Source organism: Mandrillus leucophaeus, unplaced genomic scaffold, assembly GCF_000951045.1.
Source record: "Mandrillus leucophaeus isolate KB7577 unplaced genomic scaffold, Mleu.le_1.0 Scaffold56, whole genome shotgun sequence".
NCBI lineage: Eukaryota > Metazoa > Chordata > Mammalia > Primates > Cercopithecidae > Mandrillus > Mandrillus leucophaeus.
The window spans coordinates 4,117,186-4,131,803 of record NW_012106030.1 but is presented as its reverse complement, the minus strand read 5'-3'; the positions used below and the strand labels follow the sequence as shown (position 1 = coordinate 4,131,803).

At 38.5% G+C, this 14,618-nt stretch overlaps 1 long non-coding RNA gene across 2 annotated transcripts in view; it reads right to left on the bottom strand.

The window, feature by feature from the left end:
- The window catches only part of LOC105552489, a 562,990-nt gene that overhangs the window by 49,079 nt on the left and 499,293 nt on the right, over positions 1–14,618 (bottom strand). The gene's annotated exons all lie outside the window — the stretch shown is intronic.

The following is a 14,618-nucleotide window of genomic DNA, read 5'->3' as shown; positions in this document are numbered from 1 at the left end:
GACAGAGCGAGACTCTGTCTCAAAAAAAAAAAAAAAAAAAAAAAAAAAAAAAAAAAAAAAAAAAGAAATAACTTCGGTGCTTATAAGTAGGCACCACATAATCTGATATACTAATATTATATATATAATTGTGAAAAACATTTATATATCAGATTATGTGATACATAAGTCAGCCAAACTCAAATTTAGGACATTCTACAAAAATAACTGACTAGTACTCCCTCAAACTGTCAAGGGCAACAAAAACAAGGAAAATCTGAGAAACTCACAGCCAAGAGGTACCTAAAATGACAAATAAATTCAATGTGGTGGCCCGGATGGGATCCTGGAACAAATAAAAAGAATGTTAGCTAAAAACTAAGGAAATCTGAATAAATGTATGGGCTTTAGTTAATAATACTGTATTGAATATTCATTAGTAGTGACAAATATGAGAGGTTAGTAATAGGAAAAAAATGGGAACTCTGTATATCTTTGAAATTTTTCTGTATATCTGAACTATTCTAAAATTTTAGTACCACTAAAGGTTTTTTATTACATAATAGTGTTTTAATTTAATCTCCAAATTATTTAATGAAATTTATCATATATCAATAATCTGATATATAAATGTTTTTCACAATTATACATACATCTCAAGTATAATTGTGAAAAACATTTGCCAGTTTAAAGTTTAATATGTAGACAGAATAATGCCTGGGGGTACAGGGATATAATTGGGAATTAGAGTAATAAAATAAATATTTTAAGTACTTACTACATATTACTCATTAGCACAAAGTAACTTTAGGTATAAAATGCATGACAAGATTCCATTATAAAGAAGTGCCTGAAAGCTATAGGGCAGAAAGGCATAGAACACGGTATACACTAGAAGGAGCTAAAGATAATCGGAAGATTTTATTCATTCATTTACTCAACAAAAATTTTCAGAGTACCTCCAATTATCAGCAGCTGTGCTAAAGACTAGGTATATTACCTACATAGTTACACATTATGCTCTCATGTAGTCTGCGGGAAGACAGACATTAATCAAATAATGGCACCATTGATACTTGTGAAGGAAAGGGTTAAGTCAACAGGCCTGGGCTGTTCAAACCTTGCGTATTCCCAGAGTCTCAAGATTGGTCCTGGCCTGGCTCCTGGGAAGATTACTTCTGAGCCCTTGGCTGAGATAGGAGTTTATGCCAACAGTGTGATTTATGGCAAACACCTGTTTTTGTATGCCTGAGGCTTTGGATCATGCTGTATCAATTTGATCTGAGGCCTGAAGACTAGTACCTAAGGTGCTGCATGCCTACACGACTGACCTCCAATAAAAACCCTGGACACAGGCCTCAAATGAGTCTCGTTGGTTGGCAACACTTTACATATGTTGTCACACATTGTTGCTGAGAAAATTAAGTGTAATCCATGCAATTCCACTGGGAGAGGACAACTGGAAGCTGGTGCTTAATTTCTCCTCTACTCCACGCTATCCACCTTTTCACTTTGCTGAGTTTTTCCTGTATGCTTTCAATGTAATAAACTTTAACCATAAGTATAACAGCTTTTTTGAGTCCTGTAAGTCTTTCCAGCAAATCATTGAGCCTGAGAATTATCCTGGGGATCCCCAACATAATACTACAATTAAAAAATGAGGTACATGTTCTAAAGGAGAATAATACAGTTTGTGGGAGTTTATAACATAGTAACCTGAAGTAAGACTAGGAAGTCAAGGAAGTCTTCCCTGAAAAAGAGAAGTTTGAGTTGTGATAATGGATGCATAAGACATTGCTTATAAAGGTGGAGAGAGCTTTCCAGCATGGTGAATTGCATGTACAAATCCTCTGGTCAGGGAGAGTAAAGTGTGTATGAGCAGCTGAAAGTGACATGCACAGCTGGAGTGGAGGTAGCAGCAGGAGGTGGGATGAGAGATGGGTGGCACAGTCCTCAGAGGCTGGGCCTGGCAAACCATGTGAAGGATTCTGCTCATTATCCTGAGTCATGGGAAGCCATGGAAAGGCCGGAAGCAAACGGGACTCAGGGTGGTCTTCTGAAATAAGTGTTCTGGCAATGGGGGTTGGGGAAGAACTTACAGGGGGTGATGAGTCAACAGAATGAAAACAAGGCAATCTCTTTTTATAGAACTCATATGAGAGATGATGGTATCTCTGGCTATTGTGCTGGCAGAGGGAATGTTAAGAAATGGAAGCTTTTCATAGAAATTTAGTGGGCCAAATTACTTTGCTGGCTTGTGCAAATGACAGAATGGTTGGACCACTCATTGAAGCAGGAAACACTAGGACAGACCAGGTTTATTTTTCTGGGGATGAAGCACCAGAATGACATACATTTGGTCTTGGATACACTGAGTTTGATGTGCCTTTAGAGTTGAATATGGAGACAGTTATAGGCCACTGAATACATAGGTATGGACTGATGTCATTCAGATTTCATCCACAAATTATAACTACAGCTATCAACTCAAGGGGCAACTATCATTTGCCTTGCATTACTTTAAGTACTTTCCATATACGAACTCATTTTATCCTCACAATTATTAGATGAGCAGATACTATAACTAGCCTATGTCATTCTCATAGCAAGCCAAGGAAGGGGGTTGAAACCAACTTTGGAGACAGTAGGGAGTAAAAGAGAAGAGGGATATTGAGGTTGCCAATATTAATAATTGATTCCTCGCAGACAAGACTGAGAGTATACCGCCGGACCTGAAGAAGCAGGAGGCTGGGCTATCTTGGAAGCCAAGGGAAGTTGGTGCTCCAGAAGAAGACAGTTTTTATTTAATGCTGTTAAGTTTACTAAGAAGAGGACTATGGGATGGACAACAGTCAGTCATTGCAAGTAAAAGTCGTTTTGATGAAGCTGGAAGCTAAATTAGAGAAGGGTGCATGGAAGGCAAGAAAGCGAAGACAGGGAAGTGCTTTCAGCACATCTGGCTATAAAGGGGAGGAGAGAAAGCAGTACCTACAGGGAGCTAAAGGAGTCAGGGAGTAGCTGTTTACTGGTGAGATGGGAGAACTGTAACCAAGTTTTAAAGTCAATGGAAAGGATTCATTTGAGAGGGAATAGTTCAGTACACATGAGAGAAGTACATTGATTGCAGTGCGCTGGAGATTGCACCATTGCATTCCAGCCTGGGCGACAAGAACAAAACTCCGTCTCAAAAAAAAAAAAAAGAGTCCATTGATAGTGTAAGTTTCTTCAGCAGTCCAGAATGGGAGAGATGGGATGTAAATATGGTCAAATATATTTGGGCAGAGCCAGTGAGTGAAATGATACTCTTCATAACACATGTCACAGAAACCAATAATAGATCCAAGCTCTGCCTATGTTCTACTCTGCTCTCATATGCATTGGTTTCCTTATTTCCCTTTGGCTATCCCTGCCTTCCTTCATGACTCCATATGCCATGTTCCTCTCACTTTGGACACATTGCATTTGCTGTTTTTTTCAGCTGAGAATGTTTTTCATTCCATCCAGTGCCCCACCTCTTCATCCAGTTTCTAGCCTGATGAAGATGTTCAATAAACAGTCATTGGTTGAACAACTTGTATTCAAAATAGTTACTGAAACAAACCTGTATTAGTCCTTTTTTACACTGCCATAAAGAGCTACCTAAGACTGAGAAATTTATAAAGGAAAGAGGTTTAATTGACTCACAGTTCAGCATGGCTGGGGAGGCCTCAGGAAATTTACAATCATGACAGAAGGCAAAGGGGAATCAGGTACCTTCTTCACAAGGTGGCAGGAAGGACAGGTGCCAAGTGTAGGTGGAAGAGCCCCTTATAAAACCATCAGATCTCGTGGGAACACACTCACTATCAGTATGCTTCAATTACTTCCACTTGGTCTCTCCCTTGATACGTGGGGATTATGGGTATTACAATTCAAGATGAGATTTGGATGAGCCTAACCATATCAAAACCCAATCTGAGAGTCAAACTGATTTTGGATAATTTGTTTCAATGTGCTTCTGATTTTGGTCACCAATAAATATTTTTATCAATATAAATTTGAGTCATTCTTAAAGAAGGCATTGTAGTCTAATACTTACTTATATTTTTATATCCATGATCATATTCATCCCTCCTACAAATATAAAAACATATGCATATGCCATTTTCAAGCAGACACACACCTGGCAATTAATTCTCTCCTACTAAGCAAACAACATAGAAAGAAATTCTAATCAGAATGTCAATCTATTAATTTACAATGAGAGGTACAACTGTCAGTTCAACTAGATATTTTTGTTAATCTGACCAACGTATATTTTTACCCTGGCCAAGCCAGTCACAGATTGGTAAACCTTACGTTAAAAAATGTAGATGGGCCCATATCTCTCACCATATACAAAAATAAACTCAGGATGAATTAAAAACTTAAATGTAATTTTACAGTTTCAACTGTAAAAATACCAGAAGAAAACCTAGGGAAAACTCTTCTGGACACTGGTCTAACAAAATAATTCACGACTAAGACCTTAAAAATACAAGCCACAAAACACAAAAATAGAAAACTGAGATGTAATAAAATAAAAGGTTTCTGCATATCAAAGGAGATAATCAACAGAGCAAACAGACAGCCTGCAGAATGAGAGAAAATATTCACAAACTATGCATCTGACAGAAAACTAATATCCAGAATTTACAAGGAATGCAAACAACTCAACAACAACAAAAACAACCCCATTAACAAGTTGGCAAAGGACATGAATAGATATTTTTTAAAAGAAGACATACAAATGGTAAACCTGCATACGAAAAAAAATGCTCAAAATCACTAATCATCAGAGAAATGCAAATTAAAACCACAATGACATTATCTTACATCAGTCAGAATGGCTATTATTAAAAAGCCAAAAAACAACAGAAGTTGGCAAAGACGTGAAGAAAAGGGAATTCTTATACACTATTAGTAAAACCTCTATGGAAACAGTGTGGAGATTTCTCAAAGAACTAAAGATAGAACTGCCACTCAGTTCAGCAATCCCACTACCATGTATCTGCCCAAAGGAAAAGAAATCGTGTCAAAAAGATACCTGCACTCTTATATTTATCACAGCACTATTCTCAGTAGGAACGATATGAGATCAACCTATGTGTTCATCAACAGATGACTGGATAAAGAAAATATGGTGTGAATATATATATATAATGGAATACTATTCAGCCATAAAACAAGAATAAAATCATGTCTTGGAGCAACATGGATGGAACAAGACGCCATGATCATAAGTGAAACAACTCCAAAACAGAAAGTCAGATATCGCATGTTCCCGCTTATAAGGGGAAGATGGAAAAAAAAAAAAAAAGATAGACATTAGAGACTAGGAAAGGGGCACAGAAGGAGAGTGGGTGATGAAAAATAACTTACTGGGTAGAATGTAAATTGTTCAGATGATGGCTACACTAAAAGCCAAGACTTCACCATGCAATAAATGCACATAACAAAATTCCACTTGTACCCCTTAAGTTTACACAAGTAAATAGAATTTAAAAATAAAAACACATGTTTAAAACATAGGTGGGAACAGAAGACAGAGCAATGGCTTCCAGATACTTAAAGTAGGAATATAGGGATTGTTTTCAAAGTGGCAGGAGGGATTTGATTATCCTGGTGGGTGTATCACTCTATGTGTTAAGTGGGTACTTCAAAGAACATAAGAAGTTTATTTTACTTATAGCACTTGGTACAAGAAAATTACATAGCACAGTTAGGGAGACTGTAGTCTTTGGAACCCTAAAACCTAGGTTCAAATCTCAGCTCTATAACTGAATGACTTGGTAATAAGCAATTTATTATAACTAATCCCTGAGCCTGTCTAAGCTTCATCTCCCTGATCTATAAGATGGTGATAGTTCAAAATACAACAGTAGATTCTAAAAAATTGAGGAGGAGGGAATCCTCCTCCCTAACACATTCAATGAGACCAGTGTCATTCTGATACTAAAACCTGGTAGAAACACAACAAAAAAAGAAAGCTTCAGGTCAATATCCCTGATTAACATGGATGCAAAAATCCTCAACAAAATGCTCGCAAACTAAATCCAGCACCACATCAAGATGCTAATCCACCACAATGAAGTAGGCATTCCTGGGATGCATGGTTGCTTCAACATATGCAAACCAATCAATATGATGTAGCATATTAATAGAATTAAAAACCACATGATCATCTCAACAGATGCAGGAAAGTCTTTTGATAAAATACAATATCTCTTCATGTTAAAAACCCTCAACAAACTAGGCATTGAAAGAACATACCTCGGAATAATAAGAGCCATATATGACAAACCACAGCCAACATCATACTGAATGGGCAAAGGCTGGAAGCATTCCTCTTAAGAACCAGAACAAGACAAGGATGCCCACTCTCACCACTCCTCTTCAACATGGTACTGGAAGTCATAGCCAGAGCAATCAGGCAAGAGAAAGAAACAAAAGGCATCCAAATAGGAAGACAGGCAATCAAACTATCTCTCTTCACAGATAATATGATTTTACACCTAGGAAACCCCTTAGTCCCTGCCAAAAAGCTCCTTGATTCCTTGATCTAATAAATCAGCAAAGTTTCAGGGTACAAAATCAATGTACAAAATCAGAAGCATTTCAATACATCAGCATCAAAAATGTCCAAGTCAAATCAAGAATGCAATCTTATTCATAATATCCACCAAGAAAAAAAGAAAAACAAAAAACAAACAAACAAAAAAACCCTAGGAATACAGCTAACCAAAGAGGTAAAAAATCTCTACAGTAAGAATTATAAAATGCTGCTGAAAGAAATCAGAGATGACACAAGCAAATGGAAAACATTTCATGATCAAGAAGAGGAAGAATCAATATTATTAAAATGGCCAAATTGCCCAAAGCAATTTACAGATTCTATGCTATACCTATCAAACCACCACCAAATTTTTCAAAGAAATAGAAAAAAAAAACTACTTTAAAAGTTATACAGAACCAAAAAAGACCCTGAATAGCCAAAGCAATCATAAGCAAAAAGAACAAAGCCAGAGGCATTATACTATCCAACTTCAGACTATACTACATAGCTACAATAACCAAAATACCATGGTATTTGTAAAACAAACAAACAAAAAACAGACACATAGACCAATGGAACAGGTCAGAGAACCCAGAAATGAAGCTGCACACTTACAACCATCTAATCTTTAACAACACTGACAAAAACAAGCAAAGGGGAAAGGACTCTCTATTCAATAAATGGAGCTGGGATAACTGGCTAGCCATATGCAGAAGATCGAAACTAGACCCCTTCCTTACACTATGTACAAAAATCAACTCAAGATGGATTGAAGACTTAAATGTAAAACCTAAAACTATAGAAACCCTAGAAAAAGATAAAAGAAATACATTCAGGACGTAGGCCATGATAAAGATTTCCTAGTAAAGACTCCAAAAGCAATTGTGACAAAAACAAAAATTGACAAACAGGACCTAATTCTACACAGCAGAATAAATTATCAACAGAGTAAACAGACTACCTACAGAATGAGAGAAAATATTTGCAAACCATGCACCCAACAAAGATCTAACATCCTGGGTCTATAAGGAATGTAAACAAATTAACAAGCAAAAAACAATACCATTAAAAAATGGGCAAAGGACATGAACAGGCACTTATCAAAAGAAGACATACACACAACCAACAAACATATGGAAAAATACTCAACACCACTAAATATTAGAGAAAGGTAAATCAAAACCACAAGATACTGTCTCATACCAATCAGAATGGCTATTTTTAAACAGGCAAAAAATAATACATGCTGGTGAGGTTACAGATGAAAAAGAACACTTATACACTGCTGGTGGGAATGTAAATTAGTTCAGTCATTGTGGAAAGCAGTTTGAAGATTTCTCAAAGAACTTAAAACAGAACTACCATTTGACCCAGCAATCCCATTACTGGGTATATACCCAAAGGAATATAACATGTTCTACCATGAAGACACATGCACACATACGTTCACTGCAGGACTATTCGCAAAAGCAGACATGGAATCAACCTAAATCCCCATCAACAGTGGACTGGATAAAGAAAATGCAGTACATATACACCATGGCATACTATGCAACCATAAAAACCATGAAATCATGTCCTCTGCAGCAACATGGATACAGCTGGAGGCCATCACCCTAAGCAAATTAATGCAGGAAAAGAAAACTAAGTACCACATGTTCTCACTTAGATGTGGGAGCTAAATAGTGAGTACACAAGGACACAAAGAGGGGAACAGTAGACACCAGGGCCTATTTGATGGTGGAGTGTGACGATCGAAAAACCACCTTTGGGTACTATGGTTATTACCTGGGTGACAAAATAATCTGTACACCCAACTCCAGTGACCGTAATTCACCCATGTAACAAACCTGCACATGGAACCCTGAACCTAAAACAAAAGTTGGAAAGAAAAAAATGCAACAGTAGGTCAAAATCCCTTTTGAGAATTTATGAGAACAGGGCAGATAAAGTTTTTAGCATATGCCTGGCACAATAGATGCTAAATTTATCAGCAGTTTTGCTGGTAAGGTTCAAGTCTTTTATTCAAGACTTCCTCTCCACCAGACTTTGCTTACATGAACATCAACAGTATTTGCCTTTGTGACTTTCCTTTTCTACATTTTCTTAGTTGTTAACCTGGTTATATTTGTATAGCCCTTTTCAAAACAGGATACAATACTCTGATAATGTTTCTGATTAGCAAATGATAACCACTTTCCAGTCCTGCCTCTCAGATTTTTCCCAGAGTCCACCTTGATTAGCATCTATGGGTTCTGTAATCTCTTGAGTCTCTATTTATAGAAAATTTTGAGTTAACAATTACTCATGATAAATCACATCCATTTTGTGCAGATTTATGCAAGTTAACTCTTAACAGGCAATCTAATGTCTATGTTATTAAGGTATACTTTCTCATCATGCCCACAGACTAACAACATTGTTTCAATGCCTTTAGAGAACTACTATGGGTGGTAGCACCTTTAGACTCATCTATAGAAATCAAGATCCAAAAGAAAATATTCTGCAAAGATATTGCTTAAAGCAGCAAGCTTCAATCTGATAAGATTGCTATTGTTAAATCAGGATTGAACAGGCGCAGAAAAGTGAATAATTAATGTATATAGGGCCCATTCTGGGATGCACCAAGCAGACGTGATGTTCTATCTATAATCTAATTGGTAGCATCACAAAGGCAGAAAAGACAAGATACAGAAAGTTCACATGAGATCTTGAATAAAAACCTAGGAGGTACTAAAAGTCATAAACAAAAATAAGAATGAAACAGGGGCAACAGTACTTTGGATCCAGAGGATATATACAATTTTCAGGACAGTAGCAGGGGCCCTAATCAATCTGCCTTATAATGAAGCAATGTTAAAAGGAGTGTGCCCATCAGGTCATGTTCCCCAACCTCTTAAATGTGCCACTCAGCCTTTGCAATGGAGAGGATTAATGAATGATCATAAAACATACTTCCAGTTGTGATATGTGATATTTGATAATCAAGGATATGCAGAAGTCCATGGACAAAGTCAGATATCTTGAGACATCCCTATACTCTAACATACTCCAGGAGACAACAGTTCAAGCTTTCAAAATTCCTTCCAGAAAAAGAAAAAAAAAATCCAGTGCATTTTATCACATTTATAAAACTAGGCTCCATTCTCGTACAAAAGAAAATACATATGAGGTGGCCACAACTAACATGAATGGAATCAGTCTGAGACTAATACATAGACTCATGCCAAGACCGAGTTGTTGGTGCCAAGGTAAGGAGGCAGAATTTGGATTCAGATGTTTTGTAACACGACTTTTTGTAGGCTGAAAGGAAGCTTGAAGTGAAAGTTCCAGGTAAGGCCAGTGTGGTGGCTCATGCATGTTATCTCAGCACTTTGGGAATCTGAGGCTGAGGCAGGTGAATCACTTGAGTCCAGGAGTTCAAGACCAGCCTGGGTAACATAGTGAAACTCTGTCTCAACAACAACAACAAAAAATTAGCCAGGCATGCCTATAGTCCCAGCTACTTAGGAGGCTGAGGTGGGAGGATCACCTGACCCAAGGAGGTCAAGGCTGCAGTAAGACGTGATCGCACCATTGCACTCCAGCCTGGGTGACAGAGCAGGACCCTGTCTCAAAAACAAAAACAAAAGAAAAATCCCAGGTAATAGAGAATGGCTTCTATTTAAATTCTGTCTATTCAAACCCAAATATTAAAGTGTTTAAAAGGGAAAAAAAAGTCTTTTTTTTTTTTTTGAGACGGAATCTTGCTCTGTCACCCAGGCTGGAGTATAGTGGTGTGATCTCAGCTCACTGAAACCTCCGTCTCCTGGGTTCGAGCAATTCTCCTACCTCAGCCTCCTAAGTAGCTGGGATTACAGGCACCCACCACAACACCCAGCTAATTTTTGCATTTCTAGTAGAGACAGGGTTTCACCACATTGGTCAGGCTGGTCTGGAACTTCTGACCTCAGGTGATCCACCCACCTCGGCCTCCCTAAGTGCTGGAATTATAGGCATGAGCCGCTGCACCCGGCCAAAGACGTCTTTAAGTATTCAGAAAAGATACCAGCAACAACAACAACAAAAAAACCCAGACTGCCCATCACCTAATTAATCTACCTAACAGCCAAATAATTAATTCCTTTCATATTTTAAGAAGTGTCAGAAAGAAAATTAACTCTTTCTACACCTACTCCTTTTACAAAAATCATTCTTTCCTTTTTAACTTTTTCATAAAAATATGAATAAGAATCTCTGTGTTATCTTTCTCTACATTAGGTAAAGAGAGCACCTGGGTGCGGTGGCTCATGCCTGTAATCCCAACACTTTGGGAGGCTGAAGCAGGTGGATCACTTGAGGCCAGGAGTTCAAGACTAGCCTGGCCAACATGGTGAAACCCCATCTCTACTAAAAATACAAAAAAAAAAAAAATTAGCCGGGCACAGTGTGGACGCCTGTAGTCCTAGCTACTCGGGAGACTGAGGCAGGTGAATCGCTTGAACCCAGGAGGCAGAGGTTGCAGTGAACTGAGATTGCACTATTGAACTCCAGCCTGGGCGACAGAGCAAGACTCCACCTTGAAAAGAAAGAAAAAAGATACAGAGAGCAGAAGGAAAGATGGAAGACAGCTCACTGGATTAGAAGGTAAGGTCCTCTAGCTTTGTACTGTATCTAGAAACTATTCACCAGGTTGACTTAGGATAAAGTACTAATACAGATGATGAAGCAATACATTTTTTTCTAAATGAAATTTACTGTAACTTTTAATGACATCACACTTAATGGTTCTCTGATAAAAACTTCATGGAAAGTAATTTAACTTCTCTGTGACCCAGTTTCCTCATTAGCAAAACATGTTACTAAGATAGTGATAGGTGAAAAAATGTATTTCCCTAGGATACATCTTGTTAATAAATTACCTTTCAAAATCTAACAAACTCTCAGAAAAGAGAAAAATATCCATCACTTTTATTAATGTGTGACACTGTGAAATTTAAGGCACAGAGATATCAATTGCTTTGATCTGATGTTGCCTTAACCATGGGCAAGAAGGAGAATAAGAACCATGGAAGAGGGGAGTGGAAGAGATCTCTCCTTGCAAAAAGTTGCTAAAAAGTTGCAAAATACCAAATTACCACTGAAGTCACACGTCAACTATCCCAGAGCTGTGGTCAACATACTCAAGATTTACCTTCTCTTTAAAAAGTACATCACAGAAAATATATTATATGCTTATATATGCCGTTCATCTTGTTTCATAAAATAGATACAGGCCTTTCCGCTAGTATATAGCATATATTACATGTATAACAACATATATTACGTATGATGCACATTCATGTAGACTATATCACGAGGAGAATTTCAGGGATGATAACTGCAGTTTTAACCACAGCAGTTGGAGTCTCACTCAGGAAGGAAATCTGAAAAAGTTGATGTGTTTGTTTGATCCAAAAAATGATCTACAATACCGTTTATATCTAAATAAATGTCCAACTGAAGTTCAGAGTGTGTGATCTGTCAACATGCACTTTTTGAAGGGCTAAGGAGACTCAGATAACAAAAATTTGCTCCAAATTCCCTGGCCTCTCATATTGTTGGAGAGAGAGATGGGAACAAAGTGAGGATATTGAATGTTGTCAATGCAACAACAGAGTTATGGACAAGAGGGAAGCCATGTTGAATGCTGGCTGGGACCAGGGTAATGGCTCTGCTGGATTGTGGGAGATAAATAGGAAACATCTATGTAGATCCAAGAGGAGCTCCTTTCCAGGGAGAGAAAACCGCAGCATAACACATCTGGAGAAATGTGAAGGAAACCAAAATATTTCACCCCAAAATGTACTTCTTTGATATATTTCAAGATGGCTATTCAGAAGGGCTAGAAATACAAGAACAGCCGACAAGCTGTCTTCTGTAGGGGAGATTTACATCTGTAGAGAAAACTGGCATTGATGCATCCATGCTTTCTCTGACCCTCTCCCTTGTCCAGAGATAGGAAACATGACCTGAGGGTCTGATACCTTATAGGTCTAAAGAAACATTTACCATCTATTTTCTCTGAGGGCTGCTACCTGTGAGGTTTCATCTACATAAGAAGACCACCTTTGCTAGCCAGGCCTGCTCTTCTTGCCCTCTCATAACCTGTTGTGCCATAATCAAAGTTTTCATTCTTTCTGTAACCTCAAAATGGTATGAAAATGTCAACCAGACTGGGCGTGGTGGCTCACACCAGTAATGCCAGCACTTTGGGGGGCCGAGGCGGGAGCATCATGAGGTCAGGAGTTCGAGACCAGCCTGGCCAACATAGTGAAACCCTGTCTCTACTAAAAATACAAAAAATTAGCTGGATGTGGTGACAGGTGCCTGTAATTCCAGTTACTCAGGAAGCTGAGGCAGGAGAATCGCTTGAACCTGGGAGGTGGAGGTTGCAGTGAGCTGAGATCATGCCACTGCACTCCAGCCCAGGCATCAGTGAGAGACTCCATCTCAAAAAAAAAAAAAAAAAAAAGAAAAAAGAAAGAAAGTGTCAACCAGTACAGGCACAGTGGTTCATGCCTGTAATCCCAGCACTTTGGGAGACCAAGGCAGGAGGACTGCTTGAGCCCAGGAGTTTGAGACCAGCCTGGGCAACCTAGTGAGGCCCTGTCTCTACAAATTATATAAAATTATACATACATATATATATATATAAAATATATGTCAGAGTCTCACTCTGTTGCCCAGGCTGGAGTGCAGTGGTGCAATCTCAGCTCACTGCAACCTCCACTTTCTGGGTTCAAGTGATCCTCACACTTCAGCCTCCTGAATACCTGGGGACTACATGCACATGCCACCGCACCCAGCTAATTTTTTTGTATTTTCAGTAGTAACAGGGTTTCACCACATTGGCCAGGCTGGTCTCGAACTCCCAACCTCAAGTGATCCACCCAGCTTGGCCTCCCAAAGTGCTGGGATTATAGCCATAAGCCACTGTGCCCAGCCCAAATAATAATTTTTTAAAAACGATTTGGGTGTAGTCATGTGCAACTGCAGTCCCAGCTACTCAGGAGGCTGAGGTAGGAGGTTCACCTCAGTCCAGAAGGTCGAGACTGCAGGGAGCCAAGATAGCACCATAGAACTCCAGCCTGGGTAACAGAGTGAGACCCTATCTAAAAGAAAAAAAAAAAAAAGGTGTTAACCATCTGGCCATTTCTTTGAGTTCTTATATTTTGTTAAGACTCCAGTGCATGTTAATAAACATGTATGCTGCTTCTCCTATTAATCTGTCTTTTGTCACTTGATTTTTAAGCAAACCTTTAAAGGTTGAAGGGAGAGTTTTCGCTTGGCTAATTGCAAAGGGTTCAGAGTGTTCATAAGCTGAGGAACAGTTATATAAGTAAGGGGAGTCATATTGAAGGCTTTTATAATTCAAATGATTTCTCACTTGGAATCTGACCTGTAGAGGAGGAGGGAATGAATGTACTGAGGAATAGTAAATGAGGGAAAATCCTACGAGCAGGCTTTTAAATTTTAGGATACATCAAAAGATATTTCTGGAGATATTGTGTAGATTAGACCAGGATGGTGAGAAAAATAGGAAACAAGGAATCTAACTAAGACAAAACCATGACAGACCAATTATATTTGTGAATCATAATGGAAAGAATTTGGCATAAAACTGAGTGTGGAAGGAGAAGACACTGGAAGATTCTTTAAGAACTTAGGTCAAGAGCAATGCGTCAACCTGAGATAGAATACAGTACAAATGCAGATGAGGGTTTAGAGCAGAACACCATGGAAGAGGATGCCACCATTCAAGGAATGAAGTTTCAGCTGTAGCTTGGTCTTTGGCACCTGTTGTGAATCACATGAAAGCTACAAACCCTTTTCTCAGAAAAATGTAGGTACCCACACCGTATATGTAACATATGATTTTTAAAAAATTTTTTTTTAATTTTTAATTTTTTTTGAGATGGAGTCTCGCTCTGTTGCCCAGGCTAGAGTGCAGTGGTACGATCTTGGCTCACTGCAAGCTCCGCCTCCCGGGTTCACACCATTCTCCTGCCTCAGCCTCCTGAGCAGCTAGGACTATAGGCGAACG